The 22906-nt window shown below is 47.0% G+C and overlaps 1 protein-coding gene across 1 annotated transcript in view; it reads left to right on the top strand.

Moving 5' to 3' along the window:
• Nucleotides 1-22906, top strand: part of LOC132571892 (uncharacterized) — an 851656-nt gene that overhangs the window by 266300 nt on the left and 562450 nt on the right. The gene's annotated exons all lie outside the window — the stretch shown is intronic.

The raw sequence follows: 22906 nt of genomic DNA, 5'->3' as shown, positions 1-22906 counted from the left end.
GATTGGCAATGCTGACAAGATAAGAGAAGGAATGGAACAGGCCAAAGAAATGGATCCTGCTTCGCTTCTGGACTCCTCCCCCGTGCATCTACCAGCAGAACTGGTTCTAGCATAGGGCCAAGATCATAGCTAGGTTTTCATCATTCTCTAGAGGCAGAAATATCTGGCAGGAAAGCTGTAGGAAAAGGTAATTGCTTGAACTGAGTAAGGAAACCCCTCACTTGTTCTGCCTGCCTCTTCTCCTCTGCCTGACTCAGGAGGAAACCTTCGGCCAGGGCCACCGCCTGGGAACTGGTCTCTGACCCACATCCTCTGACCCAGCTCTGCATTTCCTCAGGCAGAAGGGCCAGGAACTGCTCTAGGATCACCAGGTCCAGCATCTCTTTCTTAGTGCGTCTCTCCGGCTTCAGCCAGTGGTTGCAAAGTCCATGGAGATGGCTGCAAACCTTGCGTGGCCCATCTGCCTTCTGGTAACAGAACTGCCGGAAGCATCGGCTGTGTACATCTGCAGTTGCAGTGTCCTGAGCCATGATGTCTGGAGCAGCTCTTTCCCAAAATTCACCACCTGCTTGGATGGGATGGGGATGTTTCCTTGACGTCTTGCCAATTTCAGCTCCTTCTGGGTCCTCCTCTTCCATCTCTATCTCCTTCTCTTGGGTGGACGACAACTGTGGACATGTACCCTTACTCACTCACAGAGCTATGAAGAGAGCAAGGAAAATATATTAAGAAGCCAAAAAGAAAACAAAAGACAACGGAGCTGCTTCACAAATCCTGGTCAAAAGACATCTAATGATTGCCCCAATTAATCAGATGTCAGTGTGCTTTATTACATATCAAGCTTTTTTAGGTATGCCAGTTTGGTCCTTCAGGAAAATAAACCACCCACATCTGGCTCATTACAAATCTGTTGCCAATGTTATGTTCTTCACCTCCCATCACTATGTATCAGTCTGTCCTCAGGGCTACACTCAACATAAAGTGAACAAAATAACTGGTAAGAGCTTAACCCAGGGGTGCAAAATGTGTGGTTCAAGGGCCGAATGAGGCCCCCGGAGGGCTCCTGTCAGGGTCGTGAGCAACTCACTGTCATTTGCTTCCTTCTCCCTCTCTTGCTTCCTTCTGCATCACAGCTTGCTTTGCTAGGCTTGCTGAATCACACAGGAGCTACAGAGCAAAGCCTCTATTTTCTCCTTTAGCTGACCAGCACATAAAGCAACAAAAGCTTGCAGTGCCCAGCCATTTCATGTTTTCCCCTGAATCTTAGGCTCAAAGCACGGACCATGAGATTTCTGTAATGAATGTCAATAAATGAAAAGTAGGTTTGCAACTTACAGGCACACACCTGGACACACAGTGATAAAAAAACAACAACACAGGTGCCATCAGGAGGTCCAGGACACCAGTAGCCCTCGCCCTGTTGCCCCTCCCAAGCACCAAGAGTACAGAGCATCATTTGCCCCAGACAGAGAGTTCCAACAATACACTGTGGCTAATAGCCACTGATGGACCTCTGCTCCATATGTTTATTCAATCCCCTCTTGAAACTGGCTATGCGTGTAGCCGCCACCACCTCCTGTGGCTGTGAATTCCATGTGTTAATCACCCTTTGGGTGAAGAAGTACTTCCTTTTATCCATTCTAACCCGACTGCTCAGCAATTTCATTGAGTGCCCACGAAAAAAAAATTACATGATAGCAGGGCTTTTCTTTGTAACAGGAACTCCTTTGCATATTAGGCCACAAACTCCTGACCTAGTTAATCCTCCAAGAGTTTACAGGGCTCTTAGCACAGGGCCTACGGTAAGCTTCAGGAGGACTGGCTACATCAGGGGTGTGTGGCCTAATACGCAAAGGGGTTCCTGCTATTAAAAAAGCCCTGCATAATAGGATCAATCAGCTATGCAGATTAGTACCCTGACCTGGATAGCGCAGGCTGGCCTGATCTTGTCAGATCTTGACAGCAAAGCACGATCAGTCCTGGCTAATATTTGGATGGGAGACCTCCAAGGAATACCAGGGTCATGACGTAGAGGCAGGCGATGACAAACCACCTCTAAGAACATAAGAGAAGCCATGTTGGATCAGGCCAATGGCCCATCCAGTCCAACACTCTGCGTCACACAGTGGCCAAAAAACCCCAAGTGCCATCAGGAGGTCCATCAGTGGGGCCAGGACACTAGAAGCCCTCCCACTGTGCCCCCTCCCCAAGCACAAGACTACAGAGCATCACTGCCCCAGACAGAGTTCCAACGATAAGCTGCGGCTAATAGCCACTGATAGACATCTCACCTCTGAACATCTCTTGCTTTGAAAACCTTACTGGGTTGCCATGAGTCACCCGTGACGTGACAGCAAGAACAACAAATGCACATCAGTACAGACCAGAGGTGCCGAACTCATCCGTCATGACACAAATGAGACCTTGTTGGGCCAGGCTATGTGCATCATCAAATGTAATGCCAGGTAGCAAAGATATAAACTTTATAAAGGACACGAATGCAATTAAAGATCTTTTTTTAACTTTAAAATAAAACATGCTTAGAACATTAGTACTTGTTGGTCTTAATGGTGCTTGTGAAGAAACACCATTTTGGGTCTATGTTTGTCTGGAAGTGGTTGGAGGAGTCTCTCAAACTGGAGACAGGCTTTGGGCTTAGTCTCTTCCTCCTTCCTCCCCCCCCCCCCCAATCTGGGAACAGCAGTTCTGAGGAGGCCTCCTAGAGCGACAGGAAGTCTGTCAGGCTGGTCTCCCAGAATGCTGCAAGCAGGTAAACCAGTTCCTGGGCGGAAACTGGGTTTTATATTATTGGTTTTTGGCGGGAAGCAGGCAGTTTAATTTGAATCTTGGTGACTGGTGATTCGGTTCTGGATGGTATGGTCAGGGCCAGTTATATATTAGGGAAAGAAGAAGCGTTTATCTCTACTTTCATTTATTACTTCTGTTCACCCTGTATTTAAAAATGCCTGTAAATAGTTGCATGCTTTAAACAAATGTTTTATTTGTTTAAAAGGTAGTCCCTCTGTACCACCAAGGTTCCCCAACTGCCTTAGACCACACTACTGTTGGAGGGGAGTCCAGAGAAGGCATGCAGTTGGTAAGGGTGCCAATCCTCCAGGGGTCTCCCAAAGAAGGACTGTGGTCTCTGTGTTAACCAGGTGCTGGGTTGGCAGAGGACCTCGAGGCCACAGAACTGGCAAGGGGGACTGGGAGTCCTGTTCCTCTCAGTCAGGAACCCCTAAATTGAACAAGTGGTGGCAGTGTGCCCTAGTGGTGGGAAGAAGATAAGCTCCCTTCAAGAGTTGGCAACTCAAAAGGGAGTTGACGGGACCGGGTCTGAAGGCAGAATTGGGCCGGTTCTGTCACAGTGCTTTCTTTGTATCTCTCCCATGTGATCCAGGGAACTGAGCAAGGGAAGCTCTGGCTCTTTCCTTCATTCCCCAGGGGACCAGGACAGGGAGAAGAAGAAGATGATATGGGATTTATATCCCACCCTCCACTCTGAATCTCAGAGGGGCTCACAATCTCCTTTTTCTTCCTCCTCCACAACAGACACCCTGTGAGATGGGTGGGGTTGAGAGGGCTCTCAAAGCAGCTGCCCTTTCAAGGACAACCTCTGCCAGAGCTATAGTTGACCCACGGTCATTCCAGCAGGTGCAAGTGGAGGAGTGGGGAATTAGGATCCTCAGCCAACAGAAGGAAGAGGCCTGACTCAGTAGCTCTGCTGTGTGATTGAGCAAGTCTGGCAAGGCAAGCTGTGATGCAGAAGGAAGCAAGAGAGAGGGAGAAGGAAGCAGATGACAGCCAGTCACTCAGGGGCCTGAGAGGAGCCCTCCAGGGGCCTGATTCAGCCCCCGGGCCACATATTTGACACCCCTGGTATAAGCCACAGTCCCTAAGAATTTCTCCAGGTGGTTTCGGGAATCATTTTATACCTTGTGACCCTACTGCAGAAAGGTGGGAGCCTCTGGTCTCTTCAGGCAGGCCATTCTGCAAAGTGGGGGCCGTGGAGGAGAAGGCACGTAGGTTCTGTCCATTTGCAGGGGGAGGGGGGACCTGCAGAAATCTGTGCTCATGTGAGTGAAGCTGCCATGGCAGAGCCTGGAAGGAGAGACTTGCTCCCAGGGATGAGGCTCCAAGGCCACAAAAGGCTCTGTATGGGATATTTATTTATTTAATTTATATCCCGCCCTCCCCACCGAAGGCAGGCTCAGGGCAGCTCACAGGTTAGGGTCAAAAAATGACTAAACAAGATAAAAACATCAATAATACATAAGATATAAAACCAATATTAAAATATCAGTTAAAAACAATATAACAACAGATGCTAGTACAATGATTCACGATGCAATTAAATTTCGATGGTAGCAGTATGACTGGATAGTCAATGTTAGATGTTCCAAGGGACCCTGAATCGCCGTAGCGTGGTAGGAAGTCCAGAATGATGTTAAGTTCCGGTTTATGGGCCTAGTCCGTTGCTGTAAGTTGTCCTTATGGAAAAGTGAAGCAGAGAAATAACGAGGTCCGCACAGACTTACTGGTTTGAAGCGAAGTTTACTTTATGGTACCATAAGCAGAACCCAGTTGGGCATGGGCCCCCAAAATGACTGAGTTGAAATCCTTCTACATACAGCCAATTTTATTCACCCCGAAAACAAGCAGGCAGGCACCCAGGCATATCTGATTCAACATTTCCCACCCCTTGCAACTCCTTCTAGTCTTTTCCCATTCCTCCTGTCTCCTCCCTTTATCAGCTCCAGGAAGAGGCTTCTCAATGAGGCCCCTTTGTCTTATCCTAATACACATCTGTGAACTGAAGGCTCTCTGTGCTTCTAACAGCAGTTTTATAACAGGACCCTGGCCATATAGGGCTTTAAAGGGTAAAACCAGCACCTTGACGCGAATCCGGTACATTATTGGTAGCCAGTGCAGTGCTTTCAGCACAGGCCGAATGTGTTCCCGTAAAGGAATTCCCATTAACAGCCTGGCAGTGGCGTTCTGCACTAGCTGAGGACGCCAGATTTGGGACAAGGGCAGCCCCATGTAGAGGGCACTCCTCTAACTTGAGCCTGGTAATTGATAGCCAGTGGAGCAGCTGCAGAAGCAGAATTATATGCACGCTCCATCTAGGTGTCAATATAGCTGAGTTGCGACATTCTGCGCTAACAGGAGTTCCCACATTGATCTTGAGGGGAGACCCATGGACAGTGCATTACAGTAGCCTAGTCTTGATGTCACCATGAGATGGACCCAGGCAGCTGGATTCACCCTAAGGCCACGCTGAGCTGGAAGAGAGATGGGGTTTTTTGCACTTGTTTCTCCAGCAATTCTATTGGGCCTGGTAAAACCCCGAAGCTTTTAAGGGAGTCAGCAAGGGTCAGTTGAACTCCATGGGAAGTCGGGAATGGGAGGTTCTTCAAGACCTCCACCTTCCCAAACAGCATCACCTCTCTCTTTCCAGGATTTCATTTCATTTTTTTTCACTCTTAGGCTGGGCTTGAATTCAGGAACTCACAGGAGCACAACTCCTGAACCTTTCTGAGGGTTCCCCCTCTTCCTCCCCACCTACCTTGTCCATTGAATCGTAGGTGCAGCTGCATAACAATCCCTGGATTAGGAGAAGGGGCAGCCAGCCAGCCACCAGGGGCTTTGCCACACCCCCAGCAGCCCTCATTAACCCCTGGAGAAGCCCACACCACCCTTTCTCCACTTCTTATGTGATTTTGGGCAGTGAGTGGCTTGCTGGCCTTTTGACTGTGGGGGGGATGGCCAAGGAGAGCCCCAGGTGAGTGAGGCCTGCTTGAGTTGGCTGGATCTCTAGCCAGCTGAAGCATGCCTCGCTCACCCAGGGCTCTCCTTTCTTGGGTCGGGTTGCTTTGGGCTGGTGGGGGCTGATGGCTTATGCTAATGAGTTATGTTAATGAGTTCCATTACTTATTTTTCTACAAAATGACCCCTGCTCTTAGGCATTTAACCCCAGCTGCCAGACAAAGATTTGGGACCACTATGGCATCTCCAGGAAATGTGGATAAGGCTATATATATGACTGTGCATTGTCTGCATATGAGCGACAGCCAAGCCCCAAAAGTATGAACAGTTTGGCTTAAGTGCTTTACATAAAAGGAGAAGAGGAGCATAGGTGGGGAAAAGGATTGTGCCCTGCGGGGTGGGTCACAAGCAAATAACGGATCTCCAGTAGCCATTCTTTGGGTCTGGACTAGGGGTGGCCAAACTTGCTTATCGTAAGAGCCACGTAGAATAAATGTCAGATATCTGAGAGCCACAAGACATGAATGTCAGATGTTGAAGAGTTGCAAGACATGCAAGAAGGAAGGAAGGAAAGGTGGGAAGAAATAGATGGGGAGAGGTGGAAAGAAAGCAACTTTAAATGCACTCTTGAAGTCACCGGCTGGCTTGGCAAAGTGATTTAAAGGCACAAATGCCTTCTCCAAGGTGGCCAACGGAGCAGTGGGGGCTTTGAGAGCCACACAATATGTGTGGGAAAAGGCACATGTGGCTCCTGAGCTGCAGGTTGGCCATGCCTGGTCTGGACCAATGCTCCCTCTAAGCAAAAATTCTACTTTGTGAGCTACTGACATTGAAGTTGTGAGCAAGCAATTTGGCTATGCTACATTAGTTTGCTCTGGGGGCATCTTGGGGGCATCAAGACAAAAATGCATGGAAAGGAAAGGTCCCCTGTGCAAGCACCAGTTGTTTCTGACTCTGAGGTGACATTGCTTTTCACAACATTTTCATGGCCGACTTTTTTTTACAGGGTGGTTTGCCATTGCCTTCCCCAGTCATCTACACTTTCCCCCCAGCAAGCTGAGTACTCATTTTACCGACCTTGGAAAGATGGAAGGCTGAATCAATCTTGAGCCAGCTACCTGAAAACCCAGCTTCCGCCAGAGATCAAACTCAGGTCGTGAGCAGAGCTTAGGACCACAGTACTGCAGCTTTAACACTCTGCGGAACACTGGTCTGAATCGTAAGGAAGGACTGGACCCATTCCAACCCACAGCCCCCTCCTCATTCTGCCCTCAGGCCCCTCAACAGGAGGGCCGGGTAAGCTATGTCCAGGGCAGTAGAGATAGGCAGGAAGGACGGTGGCTCAGTGGCAGAGCATCTGCTTGGTAAGCAGAAGGTCCCAGCTTAGATCCCTGGCATCGCCAACTAAAAAGGTCCAGGCAAAATAGGCATGAAAAACCTCAGCTTGAGACCCTGGAGAGCCACTGCCAGTCTGAGTAGAAAATACTGACTTTGATGGACCGAGGGGTCTGATTCAGTAGAAGGCAGCTTCATATGTTCATAACCACAAGGAAACTGGACCTTTGTCTACATGGAACAGATTTTTAAAATCATTTATTGCATTTTAATACCAGCTCCACTCCCCGTCAAAAGCACATGACAGCAGCATTTCTCTCTTCCAGGACAGAAAAGCTTATTCCACCCTCCCCCCACTTACTTGTGAGTAAACCTTCCCGGGATCCGGGGGCAAGGCTGCTACATATCTCTGTAGAGATCTACTGCTCTTTTTGACCATTCAATAGCAAAAGATCCCCCCCCCCCGAAAAAGACCTTTTCCTCTTTCCCCCTCCCTCTAGCAAAGCCGCTCGCTCCCTTTAACCCTTCCAGTGCTGCAGACGAATGAATGACTGAATGAAGAACGCTTTCTCCCCCTCTCAACCATGCGCCGCGCCCAGATCGGAGGGATTGCAGCCAGGTTGTCCTCGGCCCTATGATGCAGCTCAACGGGCCTCGGGAGTATTCTAACGGGGAATCCCCGGCTGTTCAGCCGTCTCAGCAATTCGGGCGATTGAGTGAGGAGAAGGAGATGAAGGCAAACTTTGACTAGGTGGATGAATAAGGAGCGAGGGAATAGGAAACGGAATCAGCTTCAGCCTCCTTTTTCTGAGACGGCTGAACAGCCCTGGGTACTCTGGGAGCGCAGCCCCTTGCAGAGTTACTCCAGAGTAGCTCCATTGGGCTGACGCTCCTCATGGAGAGAACAGCAAAGCTTTTTCCTTCGCCTGCAAAACGGATAGGGTTAAAGCTACAAAGCAGTTTGCTAGAGAGGCTGAGCAAGGGGGGGGGGCGGGGAAGGTTTGCTTCTGAATGGGGGGAAAGAAGCAGAAGGGCTTCAGATAAGCAACAGCAATGGAAAAGCCTTGCAGCAGGGTCCTGGGAAGGTCTGTTTAGAAATAAGTCACCGGGGGATAAACTTTGAGATCCTGGATGGGAGGAAGGCTGGAATTCTGAACCGCGGTCGTCATCGGGTTGCCAACTCACGGATGGCAAATTCCGGGAAATTTGGGGGGTAGATTCTGGGAAAAGTTCGGCTTGGACTTGGGCGAGAGGGGGAAACCTCACGTGGGAACAAGGACGCAGAGTCCTCTCTCCCAGTTTTCTCCAGGGGAACTGGTTCCTTATTTTTTTTTTGTCTGCTGGAGATCAGTTGTAATTCTGGGAGAACTTGCACTGCTCTGTGAGGCTGCAATCACACACATTAAATAATGCAGATAGATCCAGTGGGCAGCCGGGTTGGTCTGAAGCAGTTGAACAAAGCAGGAGTCAAGGGGCACCTTTAGGACCAACAAACTTTTATTCAGAATGTAAGCTTTCGTGTGCTAGAAGCACACTTCATCTGACAAAAGTATGGAATGGTGAGCAGTCCTAAATATACAGCGGGCAGTGAGTTAGTATGCAGAGTCATGGAAATGTTTTTTTAGCAGGTTAAAAGAGTCACAAACTGGGGTCTGGGTTTTTTTAGTTTGTGTTAATTGAGCTGAAACAACAACAATTAAGTTGGAGTAGCAGATTGATGTCCATGCACTAAACTCATTATGTATCCTGGGTGTGAAGTGCAATAAATCAAAGTCTGTTGTAATGTTCGCTCTGGGTTAAAACGAGAGCATAGGTTTCTCAGAGGTTTGATTTAAACATGTAGCATACATATAAACATAATTCTAGTTTGCCATTAGAAAAAAAGAATACATTAAAATATAGTGGGAGATGGGTTAGTATATGTAATGAGATAAACAGCCAGTATCCCTATTTGAGTACATCAGTACAAAAAAACATTATTCTGATATGCTATAACAAAAGCGAAATACATTGGAATGCTGTGGATATGTAGATATACTTGGTGAAAGTGGGTTTAGTATACGTAATGAGAGAAAAAACCCAATATTCCTGTTCAGTCCTCGGGAGGTGTTTGTGCCAAGCTTCATAATAATTTGTAATTCAGCAATTTCCCTCTTCATTCTGTTCTTGAAGTTCTAAGAGTTGGTTTAGCATCTGCAATGAGATAAAAAACTAATATTCCTGTTCAGGCCTGGGGAGGTGTTTGTGCCAAGTTTCATAATAATTTGTAATTCAGAAATTCCCCTCTCCATTCTGTTCTTGAAGTTCTGAGAGTGGGTTTAGCATCTGTAATGAGATAAAAAACCCAATATCCCTGTTCAGTCCTGGGGAGGTGTTTGTGCCAAGTTTCATAATAGTTTGTAATTCAGCAGTTCCCGTCTCCATTCTGTTCTTGAAGTTCTGAGAGTGGGTTTAGCATCTGTAATGAGGTGTTTGTGCCAAGTTTCATAATAATTTGTAATTCAGCAATTCCCCTATCCATTCTGTTCTTGAAGTTCCTTTGCAGCAAAACAGCAACTTTGTAAGTCTGACATCAGAAATCACAAAACTGAGAAACCCACAGGAGAACATTTTAACCTTCCAGGACACTCAATGGGTGACCTCGTGTAGTTTTCTGAAGCAAATCCGTTTTCTAAATCAAGTCATAATTTCCTACAGAACGGGGATGTTGGCAGGGCGTTTTTGAAGATGATGACACTGGATTTATATTCCACCCTCCACTCAAGAGTCTTAGAGCGGCTCACAATCTCCTTTACCTTCCTCCCTCACAACAGGCACCCTGTGAAGTGGATGGGGCTGAGAGGGCTCTCACAGCAGCTGCACTTTCAAGGACAACTCCTGCGAGAGCTATGGCTGACGCAAGGCCATTCCAACAGCTGCAAGTGGAGGAGTGGGGAATCAAACCCGGTTCTCCCAGATAAGAGTCCACACACCAATTTCAAATACCTTTATTGGCATAGAAATAAAAAGCAGAGCATAGCAAATTTACATGGAGTTTCGGCTATAAAAACCAGTCAAACATCAAGAAGAGAAGCAAGTCTTTTGCTCCCTGATAGTTATAGCAGCCAAAAGGTACTTTGCAACTAGGCTTGTGGTATGGGAACATTGGTCAGATAACAGAAAGAAAACCAACTTTGCCTCAGGTAGTCCATAAAGGTTAGACAGGATAGGTTTGATTATACAGTCCTGCACTTCCCCATAAAATCACAGTGAAGTAAGACATGGGTGACGGTTTCAAGGTGCCTTCCATTACATGGGCCAAGTCTGCACACTTAACCACTTCACCAAACTGGCTCTTCCAGCTGGCTTGGTGTCGGGGGTTGTTGTAAGGAAAAAACAGGGGCTGAGAGGTGCAGGTTGATTCTGAGGGTAGAGCCAATTCTAGCTGTGGTCAGCGCGCAGGGCAGCAGAGCTCAGTGCTGCCACAGAAGGGAAGGGGGGGTGTGGCTGCAGCAGCAGCCTTTAACCGCCAATCAGTTGATTGGCAAGGGGAGGGGTTAAAGAGACCGGGAAGCGGCGCTTCACTGCCACTTCCCGACGGCGCAGAAGGGAAGGGAGGGGAGGAAGGCAGCAGGGGTGTGTGTAAACTAGGCGTTTTGCCTTGGGTACATGGAGGGGAGAGGGCCCAATTCAGTTCCCCCTCCCTCCCAGCGCCCTAGGTAATTGCCTAGTGGAAGAGCCGGCCCTGACTCTACCCACTAAACTACTCTTACTCCGAAAGCTGAAAAAGGTTCTTAAACACCCTTTGTTTTCTAAAGAAGGAAATATGTAGCTTTACCCTTGGTATAGGCGGTGTTATGCAAAAACAGGGAGTAATTCCAGCTGAAGCCTTCCCATCCTCCAAGAATTTGTAAGTCGTGAGAAGGCATGAGTAACTGCTGAAGCCCATTTCACACAGCATTTGTATGATTTCTCCCCTGTATTAAACCTTTGGTGGCTAATAATAACTCTCTTGCTGCAATTGTGAGCCTTTCCATACACAAAGCATTTAATTCTCCCCTGTATGAACTCTCTGATGGGAATAAAGGGTTGAACTGACAGAAAAGCACATTCTACAGACTAAGTTGCTTTTTCCACATGGATTCATTAATGAGTAATAAGAGCACAACTGAGAAAAGCTCTGTTCACACTCCAAACATTTATATAATTTTGATTGTGTGGATGCTTGCTTTGTTGTTTCACAAGATGCTCCTTCTCAACAAAGGTTTTTCCACATCCCAAACATTTATACGGTTTCTCCCCAGTGTGTATACATCAAAGAGTAGCAAGGGTGCAATTCTAAGCAAAGCTCTTCCCGCATTCCACACATTTATGTGTCTTCCCTGCACAGAATTGTTGAAGGCCAATAAGGTCTCCCTTCCAAGTAAATATCTTTCCACACTCTTAGTGTTTATATGGTTTCTCTCCTGTATGGATTCGTTGATGAAAACCAAGCGTGTCACTTCGAGCAAAACTACTTCCACACTGCAAATATTTATATGGTTTCTCTCTTACGTGGATTCGTTGATGAATACCAAGCGTGTCACTTCGAGCAAAACTACTTCCACACTGCAAACATTTATATGGTTTCTCTCCTGTGTGGATTCGTCCATGGACAGTAAGTTGGGTGCTTTGAACAAAGCTTTTTCCACACTCCAAGCATTTCCATGGTTTCTCCCCTGTGTGGATTCGTTGATGGCCTGTAAGGTTTCCCTTCCAAGCAAAGCTCTTTCCACACTCCAAGCATTTCCATGGTTTTTCCCCAGTGTGGATCCGTTGATGGCCAGTAAGGTTTCCCTTCAAAGCAAAGCTCTTTCCACACACCAAGCATTTATATGGTTTCACCCCTGTGTGGACTCGTTGATGGCCAATAAGGTGTCTCTTCAAAGCAAAGCTCACTCCACACTGCAAACATTTCCATGGTTTCTCCCCTGTGTGGGTTTGTTGATGGCCGGTGAAGTGTCCCTTGAAAGCAAAGCTCTTTCCACATACCAAGCATTTATATGGTTTCTCCCCAGTGTGGACCCGTTGATGGCCAGTAAGGTGTCTCTTCAAAGCAAAGCTCACTCCACACTGCAAGCATTTCCATGATTTCTCCCCTGTGTGGATTCGTTGATGAATACCAAGTGTGTCACTTCGAGCAAAAGTACTTCCACACTGCAAACATTTATATGGTTTCTCTCCTGTGTGGATTCGTCTATGGACAGTAAGTTGGGTGCTTTGAACGAAGCTCTTTCCACACTCCAAGCATTTCCATGGTTTCTCCCCAGTGTGGATCCGTTGATGGCCAGTAAGGTTTCCCTTCCAAGCAAAGCTCTTTCCACACTCCAAGCATTTCCATGGTTTCTCCCCAGTGTGGATCCGTTGATGGCCAGTAAGGTTTGCCTTGCAACCAAAGCTCTTTCCACACACCAAGCATTTATATGGTTTCTCCCCTGTGTGGGCTCGCTGATGGCCAGTAAGGTGTCTCTTCAAAGCAAAGTTATTTCCACAGTCCAAGCAATTACATGATTTCTTTCCTGTGTGGATTCCCCAGCGTGTATCAGAGACCTGTGTTTCAGCAATGTGAGAAGAAGAGGATTCATTACCCCTCTTCCAGTTTGTTCTGGTGTTTCTTCTCTTCAGTTTTTCTTCCAACAGGAACTGTTGTGGTTCTCCTTTGGACTTATTCTGAGGACCATCAACCTCTGCAATAAAGAGAAGACTATCAAGGAAAGAAATGCATTAACTGCTCTCAATAATGACAGGTGAGAGATCACTGGAAACAAAGAGAAATCCTGCTACATATTAATTGGCTTCTGATATTCTTTGGAGGGTAATGCTGTCAGAGGCAAGGTAACTCAGTGCAACCAGATAGTGGTCAGATCTTTATAATAGAAATACGTTAAAGGTGAATGTGCAATAATCACTTTAGAAATACCGAATTTTAAAAATATAAACACTAATTACAAAATGTATGAAAGGTCATAAAGATTATAAGGAATAAGGTTGTGCCACAATAATATTAATTAAAATGAATTTGTTTTTGTTCTTTACAACAACAGTATTTACATGCTTAAACACTTGCAAGAAAATGTACTATACAGCAAGCAAGCTAAACAGGAGACCACAGCAAATACAGGACACCGGCTACATTTCTGTTTTGATATGATGGAGAATCAATCTGGGTTTTTGGGGGGCTCTAGAGGGGATGTTTTTTTTGAAGAATAGGAACTAAATTTGCAAAATATCTGCTGGTTCATCTCCTAAAAAAAACAACAACCCCAATCCTCCAAAAGATTGGACCGGGGGGGGGGAGGGGTGTCAAATTTTATGGGCCCCAAAATATGTTGCCTTCATCCTCCATTGTTTCCAGTGGAAGGGGGAAAGCATATAAAGGGATATGGTCCCTTTACATGCCTTCTAAGTTTGCTCACTGAGTTGTGCCACAAACTACAATGAGTCAACTCAGAAGGCATTTTAAAAGACCGGGGTCTTGCCCTCACCCGGATAGACCAGGCAAGCCCGATCTCATCAGATCTCAGAAGCTAAGCAGGGTCAACAGTGGTTGGGGGACTTCCTTGAAATACCCAGTCGAGAGGACAGGGCAGGCTCTATTCAGCCACTTCTCTGAATATCCTCCAGGACCCCAATTGGGGCTGTCACTGGAGGTCAATATGACTTCCAGGGACGCATGTTCGCACACACACACAATATAGAAAACACCAATACCAAAACCAAAAAACTCCATGAGACCAAGCTGTGCCCTAATGAAAGTTGAATGCTATCGGTTTTTATTCAGCCTCAGCTATATCAGTAGCTAAATAAGATTACAGTATCTGCATTTGGCTCAATAAATACCTGGAAAATACTGATAAAGTATTTTTTCAGGTATTTATTTGGTTCAGTTTATTCTGCACGCACAGTTCTATTCCACACTTTCTAGCTCAATTCCAGTTTTAAACCAAGCTAAATGAAGCCCCTTCCCTCTCACTGTCAAAAAGGAGGAATGCCAAATTTGTAAACTCCTGAACCATGTATGCAATGGGAGGAGTAGGCATTACCTCTTTATTTTGATTAATTAATTTATTTATTTAGTAGACTTATATTCCACCCTTCCCCATAAAACGGGCTCAGGGTGGATCACAACATACAATAATAACAATACAAAACCTACAGATTAGAGTTAAAATACTACTTTAAAATTAAGAAAGTAAAACAATAAAACAGTAAGTAAAGTGCATCACTGGCGGAAAGGGCACACAGAATCATAGAGTTGGAGGGGACCTCCAGGGTCATCTAGTCCAACCCCTTGCACAATGCAGGAAACTCACAAATAAAGGTAAAGGTAGTCCCCTGTGCAAGCACCAGTCATTTTCGACTCTGGGGTGACATTGCTTTCCCAACATTTTCACAACAGACTTTTTACGGGGTGGTTTGCCATTGCCTTCCCCATTCATCTACGCTTTCCCCCCAGCAAGCTGGGTACTCATTTTACTGACCTCGGAAGAATGGAAGGCTGAGTCAACCTGAGCCGGCTACCTGAACCCAGCCTCCACTGGAATCGAACTCAGGTTGTGAGCAGAGGGCTCCGACTGCAGTACTGCAGCTTTACCACTCTACTACCTCCCCCTAAATTCACATCATACAAGGTAAACAGTTATAGGCCCATATTAAATGATGGTGGTAGTAGTAATAGGATAGCCCTGCAGTAGGGCACAAGGTCACCACAGAAGAGAACTTCTGCACAGCGAAGGGAAGTCTTAGCCCAGACAGAGCAACCAGACTGCAGTAACTTAGCCCCTTTCAAAGGCGCACAATATTACCCTGACCTGGATAGCCCAGGCAAGCCTGATCTTGTCAGCTGTTGGAAGCTAAGCAGGGCCAATCCTGGCAAGTACCTAGAAGGGCGACCTCCAAGGCATACCAGGGCTGGGACACAGAGGCAGGCAAATATCAAGCAACTTCTCTGAAAATGTCCTAGTTCTACTAAGGGTCACCAGAAGTCACCAAGACTTCCAGGCCTGCAAGCATGTACACACACAAGGATTGTCAAAAGTTACCATGATTTCCAGGTGAGCACACACGCATATATTACAACAGAGCCGGCCCAAGAGACACCCACCTTGCCTCAACTAGGGCCAGGGCTTTTTCAGTCCTGGCCCCGACCTGGTGGAATCAGCTCCCTACAGAGATCCGGGCCCTACCTGGCTTATTAGCCTTCCGTAGGGCCTGTAAAACGGAGCTGTTCCGCCAGACTTTTAGTTGAGGCTGCAGCTGTCTATTCTTGATCTGGTTGGCCTCCCCTGCCGGCACTGTCACCTGTGCTATAAAATGGAATAATATCTGCCAACTCTATGGGATAACATCATGATGTGAGACGGCCAGGTTGGGCAATATGTGATGATGTGGAAAATTCTCTGAGTGCTGTTGAGTTGTTTGTTTATAAAATGTTTTTATTGTATTTTATTGTTTATCATATGTTGTACTCTGCCCAGAGCCCTACGGGGAATAGAAATATACTAAAATAAAAAAAGCCCAAAAAAAGGGCACACAAAATCAACCATCCCAGTCTGACAACATCTAATGTGTCTTATTAAATATTAGTATCTAGTTAATGAAATTAATAAATTAGTATTTAGGAGCACCGCCCAATCAGTCTGCATACCTCAAAGGCCCTTCGTTTACTCTCTTGTTTGTGTACAACCTCATACATGAGGAAACCGTTAGGCATGCAGAAGTCTCCTTTGTCTGTGTGTGGCCCTGATCCACTCTACTCTCCTGATGAACCTCCCTATGAGAAGAGGCTTCCACTACAGTCCTCCTTAGAATCAGTCATTTCTCCCTTCAGCACCTGTGAATCAATGGGCAGGGGGGGCCTTACCCAGAGAGGCCACGTTCTGTCGATTGTCCTCCATGACTTCTTGGTGAAGGATTCTTTGGTCCAGATCCAGCAGACCCCACTCCTCCTCAGTGAAATGAACAGACACCTCCTCAGTGGTCACTGGACCCTGGAAAGAGACAAAAAAGGATGCCCTCTCTCCTCACACTAATGTAGCCATTTGTTCCTTCTAAGGGCAGTCCAAAAAGACTGTGTTTTACATGCTGGAGTATTCAAACCTTCATGAGGTACCTTGTATTTTCTGTGGAGTCAGCAGCACAGCAGTGAAAGGAACAAGGGATAATCTCTCAGGCCTAAAGAGAGGTGGGGGGAGGCACCCGGGACAGGATCCACAATTCCACACTTACCTCCTCTGGTTTCATAGTAGACGGTTTGTCACAAAGAGCAGGTGAATGATATATTGCCAGGTTGATGGCATCACCTGTAAACGATAAATTGGTACTTGGAAAAGATTCCTTCCATTTCTATTCATTGAAGATAAGGGGAAATATATCCTGTGTGTATTGGTTTGTGGACATAACTCGAGATGCTGGTTCCCACAGAGATACATTTAGACTGACACAGAATATTTTAAATTGAGAGGCTGGAGTGCAGCACCTTTCCCACACAGCATGGGGGAGGGAGAAAGCAGCCCACTATACTCAAGGAGGACACCCACCAGGAAAGACACCCCTCTAGACTAGGGGTGTCGAATTCATTTGTTATGAGGGCTGGATCTGACATAAATGAAACCTTGTGGGCCAGGCCAGGCTATGTTGGGCTGGGACACGTGTGCACTTATTTAAGAGTAGGTAGCAGAGATATAAACTTTTTAAAGGACACAAACACGACTAAAGGGTTTTTTTTTAAGCTTAAAACATGCTTTAAAAATTAGAACGTTGGTCGTGAAGGTGCTTTCTTTGTATTTCTCCCATGGGATCCAGGGAACAAGGCAAAGGAAGGTCTGGCACTTTCCCTCCCTCCCCAGGGAACCAGGAGGGGGAGGAGCCCCAACCAATGGAGAAAATCGAGTTTTTGCTCTGTAGCTCCTGTGCGATTGAGCAAGCCTTGCAAAGCAAGCTGAGATGCAGAAGGAAGCAAGAGAGAGGGAGAAGGAAACACAAGAGCCAGTTGCTCGGGGGTCTGATAGGAGCCCTCCGGGGGCCTGAATCAGCCCCCAGGCCGCATGTTTGACACCCCTGCTCTAGACCTTACCTGAAAAGGTTGCTGCAAGGTAATGCTCCTGCTTGATCTTCTCCTGCACCTGAAACAGGAGTGGGGAGCCCAGAAAGAGATGAATCAGACAAGGAACAGGAAACAGAATGGGGGAGAGTTTCCAGAAAGTTGGGGTACCCAAAATGAATTGGATGAAGAACCAGAAGGTTCACTGTGGCAATTCCAACAGTCAAATAGTATCAATTATAAACATACAACATAAATATTGTCAAATGTACAACTGTCAGATGTATTTATTACAATTCAGATAACAGCAGATACAGGTCCAAATAACGCTCTCAGATCAGGATATAATCATACAAATCATGGACCTTGTTGATGCCCTCTTGCCCAACCTTCACAGATCCCTCTAGAGTGCCTCACAGTCATCCCAGAAAAACTATAGAATAGAATCATAGAATTATAGAGTTGGAAAGGACTCCCAGGATCAGCTAGTCCAGCCCCTGCACAATGCAAGAAACTCACAAATACCTCCCCCAAAATTCACAGGATCTTCATTGCTGTCAGATGGCCATCTAGCCTCTGTTTAAAAACCTCCAAGGAAGGAGAGCCCACCACCTCCTGAGGAAGCCTGTTTCACTGAGGAACCACTCTAGCGGTCAGGAAGTTCTTCCTAATGTTGAGCGGGAAACACTTTTGATTTAATTTCAACCCATTGGTTCTGGTCCAACCTTCTGGGGCCACAGAAAACAATTCTGCACCATCCTCTAGATGACAGCCCTTCAAGTACTTGAAGATGGTGATCATATCACCTCTCAGCCACCTCCTCTCCAAGCTAAACATGCCCAGCTCCTTCAACCTTTCTTCCTAGGACTTGGTCTCCAGACCCCTCAATATCTTCGTCGCCCTGGACCTGTTCCCACTTGTCTATATCCTTCTTAAAAAGTGGTTCCCAAAACTGAACACAGTACTCCAGGTGAGTCAAACTAGTGCAGAGTAAAGCGATACCATCACTTCACATGCATCATCTGCAACCATAGCTACTTCACTGCTTATATTCAAGTCCAAATCTTTAATGGACAAAGTTAAAAACATAGTACTGAGCCCTGTGGTACCCCACTACTGTGAAAACTGCCCATTTAGACTCTCTCTCTCTTTTCTCTTAATTAACCAGTTTTTAATCCACAAAGGGATTTGTCCTCTAATCATATGGCTGTTGAGTTCATTTAGGAGCCTTTGATGAGGAACTTCATTGAAAGCTTTCTAAAAGTTGATCTGACCTGGACAGCCCAGGCAATCCCAAACTCATCAGATCTTGGAGAACCAGTTTGGTGTAGTGGTTAAGTGCACGGACTCTTATCTGGGAGAACTGAGTTTGATTCTCCACTCCTCCACTTGCAACTGCTGGAATGGCCTTGGGTCAGCCATTGCTCTGGCAGAGATTGTCCTTGAAAGGGCAGCTGCTGTGAGAGTCCTTTCAGCCCCACCCATCTCACAGGGTATCTGTTCTGAGGGAGGAAGATAAAGGAGATTGTAAGCCACTCTGAGAATCTGAGATTCAGAGTGGAGGGTGGGATATAAATCCAATATCTTCTTCTTCTCCTTCTAAGCATAGTTGACCCTGGCCAGTATTTGGATGGGAGACCTCCTTGAAATACCAGTAGTCAAGAGGTGGAAGCAAGCTTTAGAAAACCACCTCTCTGAATATCCTCCAGCCCCCCAGTAGGGGTCAGTCACCAGAAGTCGCCATGACTTCCACAAACACACACAGTACAAAAATAATAATTTTTAAAGCTTTTTGGAAGTCTAAGTAAACAACTTCCACTAGATCACCCTTGTCCACCTGTTTGAGTCCCCACTCCTCCATTTGCAGCTGCTGGAATGGTCTTGGGTCAGCCATAGCTCTCCTAGGAGTTATCCTTGAAAGGGCAGCTGTTGTAAGAGCTCTCTCAGCCTCGCCTACCTCACAGGGTGTTCTGTTGTTTTGTGTGTGGGGGGGGAGGTAAAGGAGATTGTGACGCTCTGATACTCTGAGATTCAGAGTATAGGGTTGGATATAAATTCAATATCAGCAGCAGCAGCTTCTTCTTCTCTCTTCCTCCCCCACAAAGAAAACTAAGATGTTAGTGAAACAATAGAACAAAGTTGGAGCCCAGTAGTACCTTTAAAACCAACCAAGTTTTATTCAGAATGTAAGCTTTCGTATGCATGCATACTTCTTCAGTCGAGGAAACGGGGTAAAGTGAGCAGTGGGCTGGTGGGCAGGGGTTAAGAATGCAAAGTGGGACCAAGTAAGAATCTAATGGCAAAATAGCGAAATTAACAAACTGAAAGAACATTTAGTCTGGGTAGCGTTCGTGTATTTCCAGGGTACCCTTCATCACATCCTGTGCCTCCTCTCACCTGCTGGTCCTGATTCTTGTCCTCTGCCTGGCTGAGAAGGAAGCCTTCTGCCAGGGCCACCGCCTGGGAACTGGTCTCCGGCCCGCATTCCCTCACCCAGCTCTGCATCTCCGGGGGCAGGACGGCCAGGAACTGCTCCAGGATCACCAGGTCCAGCATCTCCTTCTTGCTGTGTCTTTCCGGCTTCAGCCACTGGCAGCAAAGACGGTGGAGTCCGCTGCAGACCTCTCGGGGTCCCTGGGCATCCTCGTAGCAGAAGTGCCTGAACTGCTGGCGCTGCACATCTGGAGGGAGGACAACATTTTTCACACTCTTCTGCATGGTTCCTCCCCAAAGCTCCCTTCTGCTCCCAGCAACGGTGGCATTGAGGCCTTTTCCTGATCCAGGGACAGCTGAATCCGGCTCTCCCCTCATCCAAAGAGCCTTCCTCTGGGCCACTGGATTGTCCTCCTCCTCCTCTGCCAGATCCCTCTGCGGAGTTTAGCGCTGGCGCTGGGATCTTCTTAAGAGGCAACTCTGCCCATGTGCAGAGGGCAGCGGTGTAGGCCTGCAGCAGATCGCAGACATATGAGTGACCCACAACAATTACAAGGAGGAAGCTCTGTAGAGTCCAAAGGAAATCTTGCAAGCGAGGTATGATTGGTGACTTCTCTATTTGCCTTTAAAAAATTCTGCACCCGCTCTCAGGCCACCTCCTCTCCAATCCGAGCAACCATGTTGGTGACGCCGCTGTCCACTTCAAAGCTAATTTTCCGCCAAAATAATTCCAAAAGGGCATAGCTGTGGCTAAACACCTGGCCTCCTTCCTCCTCGGAGGCCTCTCTAGGAAGCGCGACTTCTTCCCTTTAACCCTTTGAGGGAACCTCCTACCGCAGGGGTGGCCAAACTTGCTTACTGTAAGAGCCTCATAAGAATAAATGCCAGATGTATGAGAGACACAAGACGTGAACATCAGATGTACGAGAGCCGCAAGACAGAAAGGAAGGCAGGCAGGCAAATAGATGGGAGGGAAAGCGAGGTGGAAAGAAAGCAGCTTTAACTTTAAATGCATTGTCCAAGCTGCCGGCTGTCTTGGCTTGGAGAAGTGATTTAAAGAGACAAATGCTTTCTCCAATCTAACCAGCAGGGCAGATGAGGGCTTTGAGAGCTACACAACATGTGTGAAAGAGCCACATTTGGCTCCCAAGCCGCAGTTTGGCCACCCCTGTCCTACTGCAAGCCTCCCTGCGAGGTCAGAACTGGGGAGCAACTGGAGACCCTGGGAAAAGAGAGGGAGGCTTCCACCTGCACACGTGGCCTCTGCTGGTTTGAGGGATGCCAACCTCCAGGCAGAGGCGGGAGATCTCCTGGAATTCAGCTAATATCTAAACCACAGAGATCAGTTTCCCTGGAGAAAGTGGCTCAGATGAAGGGCTGACTCTCTAGCATTGGATACCCCTAAGGTCCCTCCCTAGCTTCACATGGACTTCCGCCTGAGGGATGCCACCCTCCAGGCAGGACCTGGGGATCCCCAGAATTACAGTTTCAAGAGAAAATAGGACATCTGGATGAAATTTTGTGGATATTCATCAGTATATTCCTAGTCCTTTGTAAGCACCAGAAAAAATACCCTCATCTTCTCTTTTTCTGCCTGGCTCAGGAGGCAGCCTTCGGCCATGGGAAATGGTCTCCGGTCCACATTTCCTGACCCAGCTCTCCATTTCCAGGGGCAGGATGGACAGGAACTGTTCCAGGATCACCAGGTCCAGCTTCTGATTCTGATGGTTTGTTTCACCTTCAGCCACTGGTGGCAAGAAATGTGGAGCTGGCTGCAAAATTCTTTGGGCCTCTTGGCCTTCAGGTATCAAAGCTATTGGAAATGTTGCTGCACATCCAAGATGGCAGTTTCTCATGCAAGATCGTCCAGAAGGTTCCTTCCAACAATGCCCCATCTGCTTCCACATCTAGGGCAGGGATGCTCTGTATTCTTGGTGCTTGGAAGGCTCCTGGAGTTCTGGTCCCACTGGTGGGTCTCCTGATGGCCCCTGGGTTTTTGCCACTGTGTGACACAGAGTGTTTGACTGGATGAGCCATTGGCCAGATCCAACATGGCTTCCCTTATGTTCTTATGTCTGAGACAGTGACATCAGGGCATCGAGGGCAAGGCCTTCATAAGAACGTAAGAAAAACCCTGCTGGATCAGACTAATAGTCCATCTAGTCCAGCATTCTGTCTCACACAGTGGCCAACCAGTTCCTTTGGATGGCCAAAAACAGGGCATAGAGCCCTGTTGTGTCACACCAATGGTCCATCTAATCTAGCTTCCTGTCTCACTCAGTGGTCCATCTAATCCAGCTTCCTGTCTCACTCAGTGGTCCATCTAATCCAGCTTCCTGTCTCAGTGGCCAACCAGTTCCTCTGGGCAGCCAACAACAGGGCATAGAGGCCAAGGCCTTCATAAGAACATAAGAAAAGCCCTGCTGGATAAGACTTAATAGTCCATCTAGTCCAGCATCCTGTCTTCCACAGTAATCAAACAGTTCCTGTGGGTGGCTAGTAACAACACAGCATAGAGGTCAAGGCCTTCGTAAGAACATGAGAAGAGCCTGTTGGATTGGACCAGTGGTGCATCTAGTACATCATCCTGTCTCACACAGTGGCCAACCAATTCCTTCAGAGAGCCAACAACAGAGGCTTAGTGCCTCTGAGTGTGGAGGTTCCTCTCAGTCACCATGTTTAGTAGCCATTGATAGACTGATCCTCCATGGATCTATCAAATCCTCCTTTAAAGTTGTTTATTCCTGCGGGCATCACTGTGGCAGCAAATTCCACATTTTAATCTCCCTCCCCATGTCTTTTCCACATGGGGACACACAAGTTCCAACTGAGTTTGTGTGAATCCAAGGTAACTTCTCCAAAGGATGGGGTGAATGAATGGGGACGGGTCAGGAAGTAACTTCTTCCAGTTCCCTCACTCAGGTACACTTGGTTGCTGGCCTCTCTCAGTATAGCAACCCTGGACTTCTTTGGTGGTCTCCCATCAAAGTACAAAAGACTCGCGGGGCTTTTTTTGTAGCAGGAACTCCTTTGCATATTAGGCCACACCTCTGTGATGTAGCCAATCCTTCTGGAGCTTACAGTAGGCCCTGTAAGGAGAGCTCTGTAAGCTCTTGGAGGATTGGCTACATCAAGGAGGTGTAGCCTAATATGCAAAGGAGTTCCTGCTACAAAAAAAGCCCTGTAAAAGAGAGCCAACTGAGCCATCCAGGTCATGGTGGAATCCAGCTTACTAGATTTATTATTATGAAGAAGATGAAGAAGATATTAGACTCCAAATCTCAGAGTCTCAGAGTGGCTCACAATCTC

Source organism: Heteronotia binoei, chromosome 5, assembly GCF_032191835.1.
Source record: "Heteronotia binoei isolate CCM8104 ecotype False Entrance Well chromosome 5, APGP_CSIRO_Hbin_v1, whole genome shotgun sequence".
Taxonomy (NCBI): domain Eukaryota; kingdom Metazoa; phylum Chordata; class Lepidosauria; order Squamata; family Gekkonidae; genus Heteronotia; species Heteronotia binoei.
Note: the sequence above shows the minus strand (reverse complement) of the source record. Positions and strands in the feature narration are given on the sequence as shown.